Source organism: Pleurodeles waltl, chromosome 4_1 (genome assembly GCF_031143425.1).
Source record: "Pleurodeles waltl isolate 20211129_DDA chromosome 4_1, aPleWal1.hap1.20221129, whole genome shotgun sequence".
NCBI lineage: Eukaryota > Metazoa > Chordata > Amphibia > Caudata > Salamandridae > Pleurodeles > Pleurodeles waltl.
In genome coordinates this window covers 716,543,902-716,565,494 of record NC_090442.1, presented here as the reverse complement: position 1 = coordinate 716,565,494, position 21,593 = coordinate 716,543,902, and the positions used below count along the sequence as shown (strand labels likewise).

The 21,593-nt window shown below is 43.4% G+C and overlaps 1 long non-coding RNA gene across 1 annotated transcript; it reads left to right on the top strand.

Moving 5' to 3' along the window:
* The first annotated feature begins 129 nt into the window (after positions 1 to 129).
* LOC138288568 (uncharacterized) lies at positions 130 to 20,861 on the top strand. Its single transcript, XR_011202463.1, has 4 exons — positions 130 to 357; positions 19,300 to 19,432; positions 19,682 to 19,776; positions 20,617 to 20,861. It is a non-coding gene; the product is annotated as an uncharacterized lncRNA (long non-coding RNA).
* Positions 20,862 to 21,593: the final 732 nt, after the last annotated feature.

The following is a 21,593-nucleotide window of genomic DNA, read 5'->3' as shown; positions in this document are numbered from 1 at the left end:
AAAAACAATACTCTGCTTTTCCGTTTGCTTCACTACAAAATGGCTGTTTGGATAATCTGGGATCCAAAAATTCTCAGAAAACGACTTGTTGTTGTTGTCTGTCTTTCTCTTCTTTAGTCACGTTAGATTGGAGAGTGTTTTTTTAAAGAGACAGTCAAATAATTTTGTTTGACTGAACTTCGCAGGTTTATAAACCGCGGAGACCACAGAATACAAAGCATGGATTTTAATGTACAGGTGCAGTTTCGGGTGGATGGGTGGTATCTGCCACAGTAGCCTTTGCTCAGATAACGCCGTGGTCAGAAAGAAACACATGAGATTTGGCGCCCAGGCAAATGCATTAGAGGGTTGTGGATGGTAAGTGCATGTGAGGTAGAGGTCCTTAAAGAGCTGAGTATATAGTTATTTCCTGAAGTAGAGCAGCACTGGGGTGGTTCTGATGGATCTGGGGTTGTTGGTACAGATTCTGGTGCATAGATGTAAAATGCATGGTGTCTTGTTTTTACTTTTTTTACACTTCCCATGTCAAACAGGATTACTTTAGAAGCCACCCCAGAGTCATTGGATGATCATTCAACTACTGTAGAAGTCATTTTCACGTCATCAGACATCATCAACCTCTTGAAGTCATCAGCAAAGTTTAGAAACTTGAGCCTGATGATTCCAAGATGACATGAAAATGAGTAGCGGATGACTTCACAATGTGTGACTATTCCTGATGACTTCAGGATGATTTAAAAATGAGTATCTGATGACTTCAAAATGTGTGACTGTCCCTGATGACTTCAGGAGGATTTAAGAATGAGTATCCGATGACTTCACAAGGTGTGACTATTCTCGATGACTTCAGGAGGATTTCAAAATGAGTATCTGATGACTTTACAAGGTGTGACTATTCCTCGTGACTTCAGAAGGATTGAATAATAAGCATCTGATTGTTTCATAAGGTCCAATTGTAGTTGACGATTTAAGGGTGATCTGAAAATAATCATCCAGAACTCCACAATCATAATTTAACATGATGAAATTGCTCCAGATGTTTTGAGAATGATTTGTTGATTTCCCAAATAATACACCAACTATTTTAGTTTCATTTTTTTGTCAGAAAGGTCCAAACTGCTATGTGTTTTTAGAATTATTGGCTGATTACTACCCAGTGGACACCGAGTTTTCTTTAAATGCATAGTATCATACAGTGTGCTTCATCAGACTATGTAAGAAAAGTCACATGTAAATATTTTTTGAGTGGTTTTTTATTTCACATGATATTTATTTATAATAATCAATATTAATAAGTATATTGTGATAAAATGTTCAAAACATGTTAATTTTGATTCCACTGGATTAACTGTAGATAGGGCCAATGGAATTAGGCAGAAATGGAGTATGAAACAATTGGGCAGTATTATCTAAACCGTGCAGCTGGGAAAAACAAATTATGAATTCAAAGAATGCAAATTATACAGCATGTTCTGTGAAATTGTGAAATTTAGCTACATGACATTCTAAAAAGGGGTTACAGACTTGAGTAACGTGAAACTCTACGCGCTTTTTTTTACCTGTGCAAAGTGCAGTACTGCATGGTTAAAAAAGAAAAAGTGGCAGCTTCAGCAGAATTCAGTGACAATGACTTTCCCGACTTTGTGAGTGAAGGGTGAATCTTCACCTGCCTCTATTTTCAACACATAGCAGTATGGATACAAAGGGCATCACAGTGCTTTAAATAACTATACACCTATTCGCACTTTACCAATCAAAAGTGAGACTGATTGACTTTACCACTGCTTGTAATTAATACTGCATTTTCTTTCTTTCACATTCAAATAGTATGTCTAAATCATGCTCATGTCCATGTATGGACAGGTGTGTGCGTAATTTGTGTATTCTTCCCCACTAATTAACAAAATGATGGCAAAATTGCACAAAATAGCGTTTATTACGTGAAATGCAAATACATCCTTTTGCATTATGTTGTATAGTGAAATGTGTCAATACCTGGTGCAAGAACGCGTAGACACAAATGCACTGTGAACAACAGCCACTCATGTTCTGTTGTTCCCAGGCGTTTGCAGTAAAATTTTACCACAAATTGCATGTTCAATAATGCATAATATTGTGTAGCAAGCATAATGCAAAATTCCCCAAATTATGTGAATTAGGTCAATGTAATTTTAACTTTGCCCATATATATATGGTGTTTGTATAGCAACAACCTGGCCAAAAAGATGAAAGGCAAAAATACAGTCAAAAGATTGTATTGGAGAGAAAGTTGGCTTCTGGCAGTTACTGCCATGATGAAGTGTTCTTTAAAGAAGTGCGTCTTTAACTCTCTCTTAGTTGAAGCATGGTTCAAGTGACTCTGGTGGCTTTAGGGATTTAATTCTAGATACTGGGTGGATAAATGTAGCAGTCCTGCAGCATCTGTTTATACCACTTCCTGTCTAGTCTCATGTTGTCTTGCCTGCAGGTGTTCAGAGAATTATTGGAGGTGGTGAGCCTGTCGACCAGATGGGTGCCAATTGCTTTATAGATGAATAAGCTGACTTTGAAAATGGGACAAACTGGCAAGGAGTACCGATGGAGTTCTGTCAGGGAAGGAGGTGATATGATCATATTTTTGGGGGCTTAGATGAGGCATGCTGAAGCATATAGGATGCCCGACGGGAGAGGGAGTCCGTTGGGGCAGTGTGGTGTCTGGGAGGCTGTTGAGTAGAGCTTTAAAACCATCTGGATGTAAGAGTACAAGGTCTGGGATGGCAGTTCTGAAGTCAGTTTCTCGAAAGAATGGTTTAACTTTCTTCAGCACAGAGGGATGGTATCCAATCATCTTGTTTTTCTTAAGTGGGAGTTCCTTCAGGGTGAGGTCGGTGTCCAGAGTGAATTAGAATGACTTGGCATGGGTGAATGGTGGGGTTCAAATATATCCACATTCAAATCACTATGCCAGGTTTGCCCTACTCGTTGATGGTTGTTTTTGACAAACAGTGGGAATTCTGTCTTGGTAGGGTTGAGCTTTAGGGACATGTTGGACATCCACAACTGGATGAGATGAAGGCAATGTTTGAGGTGGTATATTGTCTTTAGGACCTGGATGCATAATGTATTACTGACAAAGAGAGATAAAAGTACAATATTCTTAAATCATTTTAAAGTTATTTTATTGACAGTATATACTATTCCCAGGGCTACTGGAATTATATGTTTTTGTGCAGCAGCACTTTCTACATTATTGCAGACTTTCTGCAGTTCCCACATAATGAATCATCTGCTGCATAATCTGCAGATTTTATTAAGAAAAAATGTTTCTAGGCTAAACAGATCAAACGTTACTAAAAATGCGACAACACATGTTGCTGCTCAGTGGAAGGCCCTTCTCAAGGGTTGATTGGTTATGTTTTGGTTGCTTGTTGCTGTATTTGAGTGTCAGACTAGTAGTAATTAGGTGAAACCTTTCCCCTGCCATTTTCTTTTTGGGAGCATGGACTGACTACTGTAAAATTACACGTTCTCCTGTGTATCTCTTTTGCAGGGGACTTTTTTTAAGTTTTTGCATGCGCCTCTTACACTGTGGGTGTGTGTTCCAGAGCAGCCATGCTTCCTCGAGCAAGTCCTCCAGCAGGTTTATCTCCCACCAGCCCCCTCCAAAAACATAAAACCAATAGCAGAGGGGGGCGTTTCCAGGACCAGCTCACCCTCCTTGTCCAAAGCTTCTTTTCAACTTCCTCCCACCTCTGTCCCTATTATCATGAAAATCAAAACTCCGTGTGAGCTTGTTGATCACCAAAGGCTGCTTTGAGATAAACATGGCTGTAATAACGTCCGAAGCAGCACAGTAGAAAGAGTAGCCACCTGCTTCTCTTCCAGAGTAAAACTAACTGGTGAGTTCAGAACTTCTCTAGTTCTGACAAGAATGCTTTCCCAGCACTGCACAACACAGCACAACACAGAATAACTCAGCATACCTCAGCACAACATAGCACAGCACAACTCAGCACACAACATAGCACAGCACAACTCAGCACACAACATAGCACAGCACAGCTCAGCACACAACATAGCACAGCACAACTCAGCTCAGCACAACTCAGCACAGCACAACTCAGCACAGCACAACATAGCAAAACTCAGCACAACACTTCACAGCTTAACCTAGCACAGCACAACATAACTCAACACACCATAGCACAGCACAACATAACTCAACACACCATAGCACAGCACAACATAACTCAGCACAACATAGCATTCAACTGCACAACATAACCCAGCACACCATAGCACAGCATAACACATCTCAACCACATAAGTCCATGCCACACCACTTCATTCCAAATCAAAACACACAAGTAAAAAAAATTATAATTTGCAACGGTAATAAAACTAACTGGTGAGTTCAGAACTTTTCCAGTTCCAACAAGAATGCTTTCCCAGCACTGTACAACGTAACAGCACAACACAGCATAGCACAACAATACTTAGCACAACATAACTCAGCACAGCACACCACAACACAACACACCTCAGCACAACACACCTCAGCACAACATAACTCAGCACACCACAACACAACATAGCACAGCATAACTCAGCACAACACAACATAACCCAGCATCACTCTGCACAACACAACTCAGCACAACACTTCACAACATAAGACAGCTCAGCACATCATTACACAACTTGGCACAACATAGCAGAGCACTACATTACTCAGCACAACATAGCACAACACAGCACACTTCACAACATATCAGTACAACAAAGCACATCATAACTCAGCACAGCACAACAAAGCATAACTCAGCACACCTCAGCACAACATAACAGCATAACTCAGCACAACACACACACCACAGCACCACATAGCCCAGCTTAACTTGGCACAACATAGCACAGCACAACTCGACATATCATAACTCAGCACAACATTGAACAACACTTCACAACATAACTCAGCACAGCATAACAACACAGCACAGCATAACTCAGCACAACATAGCACAGCAAAACATAACCCAGCACAATATAGCACAGCACACCACTGCACAACATAACTCAGCACAGCATAACATAGTATAACACAACATAACCATATGAGTCCATGCCACACCACATACATCCACTCCACCCCAAACCAAAACACACGAGTAAAAAAATGTAATTTACAACATTAATAGCTGTAACTCTAGCAAATGCGAGACGGACTGCATTACAAATGCTTGTTCTCCAAAGTCTCTCACTTTCTATTTCTAAAATGTTATGGATAAATCATTCCTTAACCTGTATCCATAAATCACCCTAAAACCTTGGTGCGGCAGACTGACGTATAATATCGTACTTTGTGAGTGAAGGGTGAATCTTCACCTGCCTCTATTTTCAACACATAGCAGTATGGATACAAAGGGCATCACAGTGCTTTAAATAACTATACACCTATTCGCACTTTACCAATCAAAAGTGAGACTGATTGACTTTACCACTGCTTGTAATTAATACTGCATTTTCTTTCTTTCACATTCAAATAGTATGTCTAAATCATGCTCATGTCCATGTATGGACAGGTGTGTGCGTAATTTGTGTATTCTTCCCCACTAATTAACAAAATGATGGCAAAATTGCACAAAATAGCGTTTATTACGTGAAATGCAAATACATCCTTTTGCATTATGTTGTATAGTGAAATGTGTCAATACCTGGTGCAAGAACGCGTAGACACAAATGCACTGTGAACAACAGCCGCTCATGTTCTGTTGTTCCCAGGCGTTTGCAGTAAAATTTTACCACAAATTGCATGTTCAATAATGCATAATATTGTGTAGCAAGCATAATGCAAAATTCCCCAAATTATGTGAATTAGGTCAATGTAATTTTAACTTTGCCCATATATATATGGTGTTTGTATAGCAACAACCTGGCCAAAAAGATGAAAGGCAAAAATACAGTCAAAAGATTGTATTGGAGAGAAAGTTGGCTTCTGGCAGTTACTGCCATGATGAAGTGTTCTTTAAAGAAGTGCGTCTTTAACTCTCTCTTAGTTGAAGCATGGTTCAAGTGACTCTGGTCTCTGGTGGCTTTAGGGATTTAATTCTAGATACTGGGTGGATAAATGTAGCAGTCCTGCAGCATCTGTTTATACCACTTCCTGTCTAGTCTCATGTTGTCTTGCCTGCAGGTGTTCAGAGAATTATTGGAGGTGGTGAGCCTGTCGACCAGATGGGTGCCAATTGCTTTATAGATGAATAAGCTGACTTTGAAAATGGGACAAACTGGCAAGGAGTACCGATGGAGTTCTGTCAGGGAAGGAGGTGATATGATCATATTTTTGGGGGCTTAGATGAGGCATGCTGAAGCATATAGGATGCCCGACGGGAGAGGGAGTCTGTTGGGGCAGTGTGGTGTCTGGGAGGCTGTTGAGTAGAGCTTTAAAACCATCTGGATGTAAGAGTACAAGGTCTGGGATGGCAGTTCTGAAGTCAGTTTCTCGAAAGAATGGTTTAACTTTCTTCAGCACAGAGGGATGGTATCCAATCATCTTGTTTTTCTTAAGTGGGAGTTCCTTCAGGGTGAGGTCGGTGTCCAGAGTGAATTAGAATGACTTGGCATGGGTGAATGGTGGGGTTCAAATATATCCACATTCAAATCACTATGCCAGGTTTGCCCTACTCGTTGATGGTTGTTTTTGACAAACAGTGGGAATTCTGTCTTGGTAGGGTTGAGCTTTAGGGACATGTTGGACATCCACAACTGGATGAGATGAAGGCAATGTTTGAGGTGGTATATTGTCTTTAGGACCTGGATGCATAATGTATTACTGACAAAGAGAGATAAAAGTACAATATTCTTAAATCATTTTAAAGTTATTTTATTGACAGTATACTATTCCCAGGGCTACTGGAATTATATGTTTTTGTGCAGCAGCACTTTCTACATTATTGCAGACTTTCTGCAGTTCCCACATAATGAATCATCTGCTGCATAATCTGCAGATTTTATTAAGAAAAAATGTTTCTAGGCTAAACAGATCAAACGTTACTAAAAATGCGACAACACATGTTGCTGCTCAGTGGAAGGCCCTTCTCAAGGGTTGATTGGTTATGTTTTGGTTGCTTGTTGCTGTATTTGAGTGTCAGATTAGTAGTAATTAGGTGAAACCTTTCCCCTGCCATTTTCTTTTTGGGAGCATGGACTGACTACTGTAAAATTACACGTTCTCCTGTGTATCTCTTTTGCAGGGGACTTTTTTTAAGTTTTTGCATGCGCCTCTTACACTGTGGGTGTGTGTTCCAGAGCAGCCATGCTTCCTCGAGCAAGTCCTCCAGCAGGTTTATCTCCCACCAGCCCCCTCCAAAAACATAAAACCAATAGCAGAGGGGGGCGTTTCCAGGACCAGCTCACCCTCCTTGTCCAAAGCTTCTTTTCAACTTCCTCCCACCTCTGTCCCTATTATCATGAAAATCAAAACTCCGTGTGAGCTTGTTGATCACCAAAGGCTGCTTTGAGATAAACATGGCTGTAATAACGTCCGAAGCAGCACAGTAGAAAGAGTAGCCACCTGCTTCTCTTCCAGAGTAAAACTAACTGGTGAGTTCAGAACTTCTCTAGTTCTGACAAGAATGCTTTCCCAGCACTGCACAACACAGCACAACACAGAATAACTCAGCATACCTCAGCACAACATAGCACAGCACAACTCAGCACACAACATAGCACAGCACAACTCAGCACACAACATAGCACAGCACAGCTCAGCACACAACATAGCACAGCACAACTCAGCTCAGCACAACTCAGCACAGCACAACTCAGCACAGCACAACATAGCAAAACTCAGCACAACACTTCACAGCTTAACCTAGCACAGCACAACATAACTCAACACACCATAGCACAGCACAACATAACTCAACACACCATAGCACAGCACAACATAACTCAGCACAACATAGCATTCAACTGCACAACATAACCCAGCACACCATAGCACAGCATAACACATCTCAACCACATAAGTCCATGCCACACCACTTCATTCCAAATCAAAACACACAAGTAAAAAAAATTATAATTTGCAACGGTAATAAAACTAACTGGTGAGTTCAGAACTTTTCCAGTTCCGACAAGAATGCTTTCCCAGCACTGTACAACGTAACAGCACAACACAGCATAGCACAACAATACTTAGCACAACATAACTCAGCACAGCACACCACAACACATCACACCTCAGCACAACACACCTCAGCACAACATAACTCAGCACACCACAACACAACATAGCACAGCATAACTCAGCACAACACAACATAACCCAGCATCACTCTGCACAACACAACACAACTCAGCACAACACTTCACAACATAAGACAGCTCAGCACATCATTACACAACTTGGCACAACATAGCAGAGCACTACATTACTCAGCACAACATAGCACAACACAGCACACTTCACAACATATCAGTACAACAAAGCACATCATAACTCAGCACAGCACAACAAAGCATAACTCAGCACACCTCAGCACAACATAACAGCATAACTCAGCACAACACACACACCACAGCACCACATAGCCCAGCTTAACTTGGCACAACATAGCACAGCCCAACTCGACATATCATAACTCAGCACAACATTGAACAACACTTCACAACATAACTCAGCACAGCATAACAACACAGCACAGCATAACTCAGCACAACATAGCACAGCAAAACATAACCCAGCACAATATAGCACAGCACACCACTGCACAACATAACTCAGCACAGCATAACATAGTATAACACAACATAACCATATGAGTCCATGCCACACCACATACATCCACTCCACCCCAAACCAAAACACACGAGTAAAAAAATGTAATTTACAACATTAATAGCTGTAACTCTAGCAAATGCGAGACGGACTGCATTACAAATGCTTGTTCTCCAAAGTCTCTCACTTTCTATTTCTAAAATGTTATGGATAAATCATTCCTTAACCTGTATCCATAAATCACCCTAAAACCTTGGTGCGGCAGACTGACGTATAATATCGTATCCTTGCAGTGCTCTAAAAAAGCACAAAAAGAAAACGTACTGTAGTGGCAAGTATGAAGGATGCGAGGGAGGCAGATTTCATGTTATATCTTTTATTCTTGCCACAAGAAATAAGGCCCACGAGCAGCCGGCCGGCCGCAACACCGCGCTTTCTTCGCGCCTCTGCCTTTCCGCCGCGCCGCCCCCTGACGTCACGACCGTCCTCGTTACAGATTGGTCGTGGCGTCATGAGGCGTCTAAACATAGAAGAGAGACTAGCTCCGTCCCTCCGGCCTCGTGCGTTAACTCACGTACGACATCTCCCTTTTCAACAGAACAAGAAACTTAAGGAACTTCACCTCATAACAAAATCTTCGAACCTCTTGGGTGCTCGGATACGCCTAATTGGCCTGCTCGGAGTAACATACTGAAGTGAATTCGCCTTGACGGCGCACGCATCCTCTAGGCTTGACCCCATTACATTGTGACTGTCGCTCTCCACAGATTCGGGCCTGCAGCCATTCTGTCCTGAGGCAGCCGTCAAGCCACGCCATGCCTTCTCGCATCGCTCCGCACTCGCCTGTCCACTTATTCCTGGCCTGGAAGGCGTATTCACACATTCCTCCTCATCAATGACTACATCCCTGGCTTCGTGAGTTTGCCACTCATCAACATCATCCGTGCCTTCGGCCCCATCCACACGGACATCTTTCATGATGATTTTCTCTTGCCCAGCCTTGAGCCTAACTATGTCGTCCTTGCTCCGCCACCCCGCTCCTTCCAGGCAGACTGCCCCTCTTGTCACTCCTTGCACACGCACCGGGGTTTGAAACACAGACTCCCCCTTCATCACCCTGTTGGGTTTCTTCACCAATACCCAATCCCCTTGCGCTATATTTTTAGTTTTGGCTCTATTCACCATGTCAGCGTACCTCTTATTGTTTTCCTGTTTGGCCACTATTCTTGCTTTGACTCTCAATCTCTCATCAGATTCTGCCTCAATTTCCCGGTTCATGTCATACCACTTATTTAATTTGGGGGTAAGCTCACTCATGCATCTTCTCCCTCTCATCAAATAAAACGGAGTGTGTCCAGTAACCTCACTGGGCGTGTTGTGGAAAGTGTTCACCTTGTCCGCCAGAAACGCTTTCACATTCATGTTGGAAGCGATCGCCTGTTGCACGCCCTCTTTGAGGAATCTATTCATACGCTCAACCTGCCCATTGCTCTTCGGGCTGTACAGCGGGGTTTTCTCTTGCTTAATCCCCAACCTGGACAGAAAATCCGTCATCCGCCTGGACACTAACTGGGTGCCGTTGTCCGACACCATGATCTTCGGCTGTCCCTCAATCGCGAAAATTTTCGTCAATGCCTTGATCACTCGTTCAGTGGTAACTTCCCTGACGAACTTGTAGTGAATCCATTTGGAGAAGTAATCCGTAAGGACGATGAGATGTCTACACTCGTCAGGTAGCCTTGTAAATGGGCCCGCAAAATCAATGGTAATCTTGTTCCACGGGCCGGCAGGTATGTCCACCAGCTGCAACTCTCCTTTTGTCGTCTTCCAGTGCTTATCGGCCCTTAAGCACGGTCCACACCGATCAATGAATCTGCTGACATCGCTGCACATCCCTGGCCACCAGTAGTACTGCTTGAGGAGATTCTTTGTAGCGGTATTGCCCGGGTGGCCTTTATGGGCAATCCTGATTAGCTTGTCTCTTAAGCTTTCCGGAGGTACAAACAGCTCGTGTCTCTTCACAAAGCCGCCTTCGATGGTGAGTTCGGAACTAATCTGTTGGAAACTTCTGAGTGCCCCGTGCAAGTTCCGGATAGGGGGCCAATGAGCCTTCATGTGGTCCATCACCCTCCGCATAGTCCCGTCCTTCTCCTGAGCCGTCAACCATTCTTCCTCTGATATGGATCCCTCGCACATGGCTGTTGCGTCAACCATTGCCACAACGCACTCCGTGTCGTCCAGGGAATCATTCTCCTCGTCCGGGATCGGTATGCGAGATAGGCAATCCGCCCTGCAGTTGAGGCCCCCTTTGATGTGTCTGACGGTGAAGTGATATTCTTGCAACTTAGACAGTAGACGTAGGAGCCTAGAGCTGGCTTTGCCATTGCCACGTCCTTCACCGTCCATCATGTATATCAAGGGTTTGTGGTCGGTGACTAATTCGAACTCCCTGCCCCACAAATATTTTCTCAGTTTCTCCACGGCCCAGACGCACGCGAGCGTCTCCCGCTCGATGGTGCTGTAGTGCTTCTCTGCTTCGCTCAATGACCGCGATATGAATGCAACAGTGTTCTCCTTCTTCCCTTGGAATTGGCAAAATACTGCACCGATTCCCTTGGCACTGGCGTTAACCGTGATTACATTCCGGAGGTCCTTGTTGTACGGTCGTAATACTGGGGCCGCGGCGATTGCCTGCTTGACGGATTCGAAGGCAGCGCTTTGTTCTTGTGTCCACGTATACTTTTCGTTCTTCCGTAGCAGTTTCCTTAGAGGCTCCACAGTGGTTGCGTATCCTTGCATGAACTTGGAATAGTATTCGCTGAGTCCCAGGAACGATCGCAAGGTGTCTTTGTCTCCTGGGCAAGGGGCATCTCGTATGGCCCTCACTAAATCATCTTTCGGCGCGATGCCATTTGGGGTAAGCACGTGCCCTAAGTATTCTATCTTGTTTTTCATGAATTTGCACTTGTCTTTGGAGACTGTCATCCCCCTTTTTTGTAGCACCTCCAACACTCTGCGCAGCAGTTCTAAGTGCCCCTTCTCGTCTTCCGTGTGTATCAGAATGTCGTCCTGAAATGCTTCAACCCCCTTCATATCGCAGAAGAGGAGGTCCATTAGCTTTTGAAAGACGCCCGAGGCCGATGCAAGGCCGAATGGAAGACGGATGTACCTGTATGCTCCAAACGGGGTAATAAAGGTGGTAAGTTCCTTGGATTCCTCCGTGAGACATACTTGGTGGTATGCAGACTTCAGGTCTATCAGGGTGAAAAACTTCGATCCTGCTGTGGCCGACAATATCTCCTGAATGTTGGGCAGTGGATGGCAGTTCACCAGGATATTTCTGTTCAGTGATCGCAGGTCTACACACAACCGAATGTCCCCTGTCCTCTTCTTCTTGGACACCACGATTGCGGACACCCATTCTGATGCACCTGCTTCCTCTATTACTCCTTCCCTTTTCAGCTTATCAAGAACAGCCTTAAGCTCCCCCCTTACTGAAAGAGGAATTGTTCTGACTTTGTGTTTTATGGGTAGGGCACCCTTTTTTAGCCGTATAGCATGCACAAATCCTCTTACGCACCCTACCTTGTTTTCAAAAACGGAGTCAAACATTTCGAGGACCTCAAACATCATGTAAATCATCAGGCTGCACATAATTGACCCAGTTATCTCTCAGAACTATGGGATCTTCCGCCCCAGGGACTAGCATCACACCTAGCTTCGCCAGGTCCTTCCATCCTACAAGGCTCCTCCCATTTTCAGCCACATATATCTTTGTTCTCACAGTGCGCCCTCGAAAGGTGAGGGAGTCCCAGAAGTAACCTTTCATCACTATGTCGTGTTCCCCGAAGGCCTTTAGACTCACATCCGTCTCGTGCAGTCGTACATCTTGCCACTTCGAATCAAATGTCCTATCAGAGATCAGGGTAAGGGGGGAACCAGAATCAGCCGTAAATGGCAATTTTATCACACCAATCATGACGGAGCCAATGGGACCCTTCACTCTACCGTCCTCACCATCAATGGACAACACCATGTCCGCATCCGCATCAGTATCATTCTCGCTTACCGAGCTCACTTTCATGCCCGTATTATATTTTTTTGCTTTGCATACTGCCGCAAAGTGGCCCAACTTCCTGCATTTAGAACAGCTTTTGTGCACGGCAGGGCAGGCCCTGCTATCCGCTAAGTGATCTTTTGACCCACATCTATAACAGACGAGCTGCCTCCTGCCTCCTGCCTCCCCCTCTATCACTCGCTGCCCTTTCTGAATTTCCGGGCACATGTTTACGGCTGTCCTGTACATAGAACACATTTGAAGCCTGACTAGTGTTCGCCAGTTCCTTGGAAGATACCATGGAGCGTTCCACTGCCTTTGCAATGGCAATTACGTCCTTCAGCGAAGGATTCCTGCATGAAAGCAAACGTTCCTGCACTTTCTTTGAATGGCAGTAGAACACCACCTGGTCTCTAATGTACGTATCAGTCATCACTGCAAATTCACAATCTTGAGCTAGGACACGTAGACATGCAATATATTCCTCGATAGTCTCTCCTTCTTCTTGTTTCCGCAGTGCGAATTTATGGCGCCCCACCATGATGTTGCACTCCTCTGCATACTGCAGCTCAAGCCGCCGTACAGCCTCCTGGTACTCATTCAGCGGAGCTGTGGCTCCATGGGGATTCACATATACCGGCAGGCTATCGAAAACCTCTTGTCCAGCCTTCCCCAACAGTCCGAATAGCAAAGACTTTTTCCGTTCGGGGCTATACCCCTGACCATCAATTGAGATAATGTAGTTCTCAAAAGCGCGCAGCCATCCTTTCCACTTCATGCATGGCTTACCGGGAGAGTCCAGGAAGAGAGGAGGTACGCAGATATGACCTGTCTGCGACATGGCCGGAAAGCGGGAGGCTACTGGGCTGCGCAGAACGGTAGGAGTCGTCAAAGTCAATCGTGTGGAGACCGCAGCATCAGCGCCTTAGGGGTTGCACGTAGTCCCAGTGAAGAGATATCAGCGCTTTCCACTGGCCTCCCGAAACACCAGGTAAGGTGGGCTACACTCGTGGGCCTTGGTAGAAGCTGTGACCCTCGTCGCCATTTGTAGTGGCAAGTATGAAGGATGCGAGGGAGGCAGATTTCATGTTATATCTTTTATTCTTGCCACAAGAAATAAGGCCCACAAGCAGCCGGCCGGCCGCAACACCGCGCTTTCTTCGCGCCTCTGCCTTTCCGCCGCGCCGCCCCCTGACGTCACGACCGTCCTCGTTACAGATTGGTCGTGGCGTCATGAGGCGTCTAAACATAGAAGAGAGACTAGCTCCGTCCCTCCGGCCTCGTGCGTTAACTCACGTACGACACGTACATTCCTGTTTTGCACTCATTCCCCGTTCTTGCACATCCCAATCAATAAATGACAACACAAAGGAAACTCTTGTGGAGATTGAAAACATCTATAGAAATGCATTATTACTTCCATTACGGGCATTTTAAGTGTAAGGAAATTAAACATAAGGTTGTTTTTGGTGAAACAAAATCGGAATTCTACAAACTATGTCGGAGTTCTTATACCTTACTAAAAAAGTATTTTCTGAAACTCTAAATTCCATGTAGGTGCATAATCTACACACGCTTTTACCTTCACCTGCAACAACCACCAGGTACAAGTGGCTTCACTGAAACGGAATCCGTTTCACAAACGCTTCTATAGCACTTTGGGACACACATCCGGTGGCGCCAGAAGAACGTCACCCCGGAAGGAACATCACCTGCCTTAGCCGACATTATATGGAACATGCGAGGACACGGCCTGGAAATGGAAGAGGTATACGAAATAGGAGAATTATTGCTTTTCTTTGCCCTTTTCAACTGCATTATTCAGCAACTAACAACTGAAAGATGGCATTCAACTCCTGTGTCCGAGTCCTTTAACTTTAAGGTAAAATCATGATCAGCGAAATCGTGGGCTCGCATTGTACTCCGAAATGGCGGGCATATGGTAACAATTGAGTGGGTTTTGGTTATTTTTTCGTTTTGGCATTGCATGGCTTCTAAAATATTCCTTAATTCTGCAGCAGTCCTTTTCCTGGTTTAACTGTGGCCTGACCGGATGCATGCTTTTGGAGATAAGCACAATTACGTTTTATTTTTCTGAAAACTAGGGATCGGAAACGTTTGGGGCGCTTTTCAAGGGCATCCATTATATTACACAGGATAATGTTTGTTTTTGTTTTAGGCAAGGGAAGCTTACAAGATTTGGCAAGAGTTCCTCAGTTCCAAAGCTAGTTTCTCTAGAAACGCCCCTTCTTTTCGTGGCACTATTTGGTAGCTCCTGCAAGTTTGATGCATACTCTCCTTTGCTACCAATTTGTTAGTTAGAGACTGCATTTTTGGCAATCCCTGTCTGTACAGTTTCCACATGGATTCAGTCCTGTGGCTTTTTCCAGGGCTCATCTATCTACTATGATTTGAGGCTTTCTTCCAGTATATGCCTGATTTTTACCTCATGTAGGCTATGCTGTTTGCAACGCTATTCTTTCGTCACTGATGGGTTTGTCAGCTGGGGCAGAGGCATTTTCAACATTACTGAACCACCAGTTGTACAAATGTGGCGGCAAGGATAGTGTCTGTCTTTCCATTCATTCCACCTTCCATTGGTACCTCGATTCTTGGGAAGCTGTGAATGGCAGTTTTATTGGACTAACATTTTACTAAATCACACAGCGCACCTATAACCATGCTCCTTACTCATGCCCTTTGCCTTGGAGACATTGATTTTCAGTCTCGCCCGTAGTAAGGGGCACGGTGGTGTCAGGTATAAGGTCCCAGACGTTCCTGCAGCCCCTGCTCCACTTTTTTGCAAAGTTAACTGTACAGCTGGTTGCATCTCCCGAAATCTATCAAATATTTCAATTGCCAGTGTCTGACACCATTAGTTAAGTGAAAACAACTATGCAGATGTTGAAGTGGTTAAAAACACTGTCAGAATATTTTGGCCTCCTGCATGAGTTTTGGATCTATTTTTCTTTCATTTACTCTCAAAAGCATCTTACTTGCCGTTGCTCACCTTTACACAATTTGCGCTTTCTGGTCCTGGTGTCTTTTTAGCGCTATTTGGTCAGAGGTACACGCACTTTGAGAGGCATAGTTTGGCATACACAGATAATTTCCATAACCTATTGACACTGAGCTAATTTCTACTTTTACTACAAGCAGCACACAGAGTGACACAACCACGCACTGATACTTATGCACGTATAACCCAGTCCAGAACTTGCGCCCACTTCCAGCCTGCACCAAATAGACACAACACCTGCACTTCAAAGACAGATTCTGTACATCTACAAGCAATCTTCTGCGACCCTTCCTCCGTAAAGTAGCAATCCAGATTGCATACGTTTTATCCAATGTCAACTTACTTTAACATGCTGAATATTTTACTGTTGAAAACCCTCTCATTATGACCAGTGCCAGAAAAAAGGCACTACAAGATTTTTTTATGTGGTTTTCTTTGAGCAGCCCTCAGGAATGGTGATTAGGTGAGGACAACTGGGAGAAAGAGCAAAGAAAAAGTTAACTATAGCACATCGGATCCATCTTATGGCTACCTTGCAAAGTAGTTATTGATGTATGTGCTAGTAGTAGTCTCCGAAGAAACAAGAAACACTATTTCTTTTGTCTAGGCCTACTGAATACACCATGTAAGCTACTGACCTGACCTCATGGCTTAAGGTAGCCTGGTTTTCCACTGCCTGTTTCTGAACCAAGCAGACCTCTACGTTTTTCTCATTCATGTATGAGCAGCGCAGGCAAGTTCTTTTTTGCATTTTGTGCTTTGTAGTCATGTTTATCAGATTATAAAACAGGTACAGAATGCAGTGGAAAACCAGACTTGGCACACTGAATAGGTCTGGCGTTGGCCGCTAGCCTTTTGACTCTGTCAGTGCCAATTTTGTATTTTCATGGTGTTAGAAATGGGGTTTCTGGTTGACTAGGGTATGCACCTCAGCCAGGCAGAACTTACCCACTCTAGTCAGGGCAAGGGAGTTACACGTCCAAGATAACCCCTGCTCACCCCCTTGGTAGCTTGGCACGAGCAGTCAGGCTTAACCCGGAGGCAATGTGTAAAGCGTTTGCACAACACACACAACACATGTGACGCAATATCCCCACCACAAAGGAAACACAACACCAGATTATATGAAAATATACTGTATTGTACACAACGCAATTATCAGACCAAACATCACATATCAGTACTATCCTGCTACCTTAGCAGTTGTCAGAACGTTACACATTAGTTACTCTGCAACCTAGCAGTAGTCACACATTACACACAGGTTACTCAGTATTCTGCAACATAAGCAGTAGTCAGGAAAACACGTTATTACATCACAGCACTTGTCATAATAATATCATAAAATGCCCATAGTAGGAACATTAGAAAACATGTGGCAAGTTAGAAAAACATATTAGCAAGCATGTCCATAAAAGGAACATTTGCATACACATATGTAAAAACATCAAACTCAGGTAGGTAATATATGAATCAAACAAAAGTCTGTAGAAAGAACTTTGGATTGCAACTATACTGGTCCTTTAAACAGTACCTGGTTGGATGAAGGCACCCCTTGTGCCTAGAAGGCAAACAATGGGGCCCCCGGCGCTCCTATGCGCAAAACGGGGGCCTCCCTTATACTGTGGGGTCAGAGGAGGGCGACATGCACCTCCTCTCTTTTATAGACAGGCCCCTCCGGGGACTGTGATTGCTGGGGGCCCCCCAGGGCCTCAACCGGCCCTCACGAGGGGGGCCAAAGCCAGCAAAAACAACTTAGGGCAGGAGGGGGGCACCACACACACCCTCTGGTTTAATGACAGGCCCCTCACAGGACCCGTGATCTCTGTGGGCCCCCCGGGCCTCCACTGGCCCTTCCACCAAACAGAGGTCAAATCACAACAATATTCCCCACTGCACTATACCCAGTCAACCCCACTGCACCCCCTTCAATCCACCCCACTCTAATCCAGTCTGCCCCACTCCAGTCTACTGCAATCCACTTACTCTGATCCAATCTAATCCACTACAATCTACCCGACTCAGTCTACCCTACTTCACTCAATCTAACCCAGTCACCCCACTCCACTACAATCTACCTCACTCCAGTGTATTCCAATCTACCCCAGTCTAATTTGCCCCATTCCATTCCAATTTACTCTAGACTCCACTGCAATCTATCCAACTCCCCTCTAGTCTATCCCACTCCACCACAATCTACCTCACTTCAATTGACCCCACTCCAATCTACTCCACTTCAATGTACTCAACTCTGGCCAAAACTACCCCACTCCATTCCATTCTACCACACTCCACTCAAATCTATCCCAATCCATCTCGCTCCAATCTATCTACTCCACACTTCACCCCACTGCAGTCTACCACACTCCACCCTCATCTACCCCACTCCAGTCTCTATTCCACTCCAGTATATACAAATCCAGTTCCCCCATCCTACTCCAGTCTACCCCATGTATATCCCATTCCACTCTACCGGATCCACCCCAATCCAATCCAATCTACCCCACTCCACCCAGTCTACTGCACTCCATCCAATCCACCCACTCCAGTCCCCCAATCTACCCAACTCCAGTAAATACTGCGCATAGGTTTGTGAATAGCATTTTGTAGTTCTTCAAAACATATTACAAAATGCAGTTTGTGAATATGCCTCATGGTTTTTCAACACCCAGATATGGCTACATTCATCAACAAATGACCTGCCCTACAGTGAAGTTTATGTTGCTGTTGTGATCACTGATGAGCACCATCCTATTCACCTTCAATACCAGTTCGCAAGCAGTGCGAGTGGCGGCTATCGCATAAGCTGTGATTTATATGTGCATCAGTTACACGGAATTGCATACAATAAGCCTCCATACCTATTCTACTTTGCATGGTGACCAAGGCAACCTTTTTTAGGACTTACTCCTTTCTTGTAATACAGAATAAATGTAGTTCATTAATTGTCTTGACAGCAAAGCACTTTTAACATAACTTTTACAAATTTGGATGACAAATGGAAAATCTATACTATAAACAGTTATATAGATGTGACTTTATGTTCACTGGTTTCTCTTGTTTTTGCAGGACATGGAAGATTATCATCATTTGATAGCTTAAGAATGTGCATAATTTCAAAATGGGATAAAGACACTTGCTCCATAATGAAATTATGTATGACTCGTAAATCATTAATAGAGAGAACATCTATTAGTCTGATTGCATTTCTACTTGTACGGAAAAGTAGTGTTTAGTTTTATGAGCAAAAATGAGACGTGTGCAATCTGAGATTGACTGCCTGAAAGGTGAGTAAATGATATTCTTTTTTGACCACATAGATGGCAACTGATTTTCAGAGATGTAGATGTCAGTGCACCCGCATCCGTAACACTTTTTTCCACCCTCCACCTGTACAGACCAAAAACGTGTGTGTTTCCCAAACCTGCTCACTTGAAATTATTTGTTTCCAAAATATTTTAGTTATATGGCACATGCTGAAAGGAGATGACTATAAATCGTTTGTGGGCAGCTGTCTCCATTGACAAGGTCAAACATCCTACAATAAATCTTCAACATCATCGAAAATATCCAGTGGATCATTTGCAATACAAAGGTTGACTTGCTTTATTTTTTTCTCCTTTGGTATATTATGTCTTTGTTACAATTTGAAAGTATTACTGTGGATATATTTCAGACACATCTACATTATTTTTATGGATTAAAAAACATCATTTTTGTCACTGTTAGGTGAACTATGCCTAGATGTCGGGTTACTACTCACAGACTATCACTTTATAATTTTAAATTATGTTTAAAATAGTATGATGGTATGTGTGTTAATACTTTGTGTGGCTATCTACAGGCTGATGTGCAGGAGATGATGAAAGATTCCACTGATTCTCCCTGATACAAAATGATCTTATCCGAAAGAGAGGACTGCACAAGCTGTTGGAAAAGGCAAGTATGCTTGGGACAGTGCTAGTTTTCTCCTCACTGGTTTGAGTGAGATGCGTTTTCCCCAAACAAAAGTGTCAGATGTGTTACGAATGGTCATAATGGAACTGCTGCCCTTGGTGAAGAAAAGGTTGATGTTTAATAAGGTAGTTCAAATGGCTTAATTACCCTAAAACATTTTGGCACGTGGTGCCATAGCATATCCGATGGGCACATAAGGATTCTATTGTTGATGTTTTACATTGCCTTTCCATTCTTAACTGTCTCCAAATGAGGTCTACTCTAGTCCCAGGAAAAGAGCTCTCACATGAAATGTGGTGACAGCAAGCAGCACTGATGTCGCACACTGCTCCAAGCATTACCTCTCATTTGCACTGTGTAGATCAGCAGCCCTGTTTTTCAACTTGGGTGTAGGATCCTTTTATGCACCAGATACTTGTTGCCAGAGCAATCTCTTAACTAATTGAACACAGTCTCTGGAGAATCTATCCTGTCTAACAACTTGGTCCATGTAGGGCACAGCTAGGAAGCTGCTCTTTCCTCTTCTGTTGAGCAGGAAATCAAAAAGTGAACTGTATGCTTTGCAGATTGACCATCTCTGGCTACACCCTCTTAACTATGGGATTGATGTTCTAAATATACTTCTTTCTCTATCACAATTCAGAAATGGACATTTTCTTTCTCCACCCCAAACATGACTGTTATCTAGTATCCCCTGTGCTCCTGTGACCGCTTACCATAAACAAACTGTACTGACTGTTTGAAGCCTATGGTTTTGTTGCATTTTGAAGGCAGCACCCTCTTTGAATTTTTTTTTCATCAAGGCTTTTGATATTCTTTCAGAATGATGAAATCTGTGTAGAAGGCCAAAAGCTGACCAACCATGAAAATCAAGATGATGCAGTGAAAACTTGCCATACAGTTCTGCCTTGCCAGATGAGAACTGAAGAAACCAGCAACTCTAGAAGCAAACAACAAAGTACATCCAACCATTTCTTGTCTACTTTTACTATTCTATTTTATGTTAATGTGAGCCCTTTTAGGACCAGGTATGTGCTTCAGTTAAATAAAATTGAATTTAGAATGAATTGTGGTCCCATTTTATTTCAACCTGTGTTTTGTTTAGTCTTTTCCCACAGATCACAACATTAAAAAAATGTAATGTAAGTGTGTTGTATTCTTGCTAATTCCTACTTCAGATTTTTTTTATACCCCTCCCAAGCCCACCAGCACCTTTTTATTGAGCAGAGCAATAAAGTATCATGCAAAAGACATAGTTTAATTTTAGCTGCTTGTTAGATACTTAGAATTCATTGGACTGTATACACAGGGTTACATTTATTGCATTCAAACACAATTTCCTATTGCACCGGATGGTACATTAGTCATTCACCCCAAAGTACTTATTTAGCAACAGATAAGTTGATCTAAAGTACTTGATGGGCACTGAATTTGAGAAGATGTGACCATAGAATGTTCTCTTGTCATAAAATCTGCAATGAGTATTTCAACTGTCATTCTATATTAAATCATTCATTGGTTACCAACGACCATCAAAATGTTTCTTGGAATCATCTAGGAGTAATTCACACTCACCCTGCAGTTGTCATGAAGTCATCCTATAGTATGCCACGCTCATTCTAAAGCTTTCATTAAATCATCTTGGAGTAATCCACACCCACTCCAAAGTTGTCACAGAGTCATCCTGGAGTAATTCACAGTCTTCCAAATGTTGTCCTGTAAACATCCTAGAGTAATCCACGGTCATTGTGAAGTTGTCATAGAATCATCCTGTAGTAATCAACAATCATCCTGTAGTT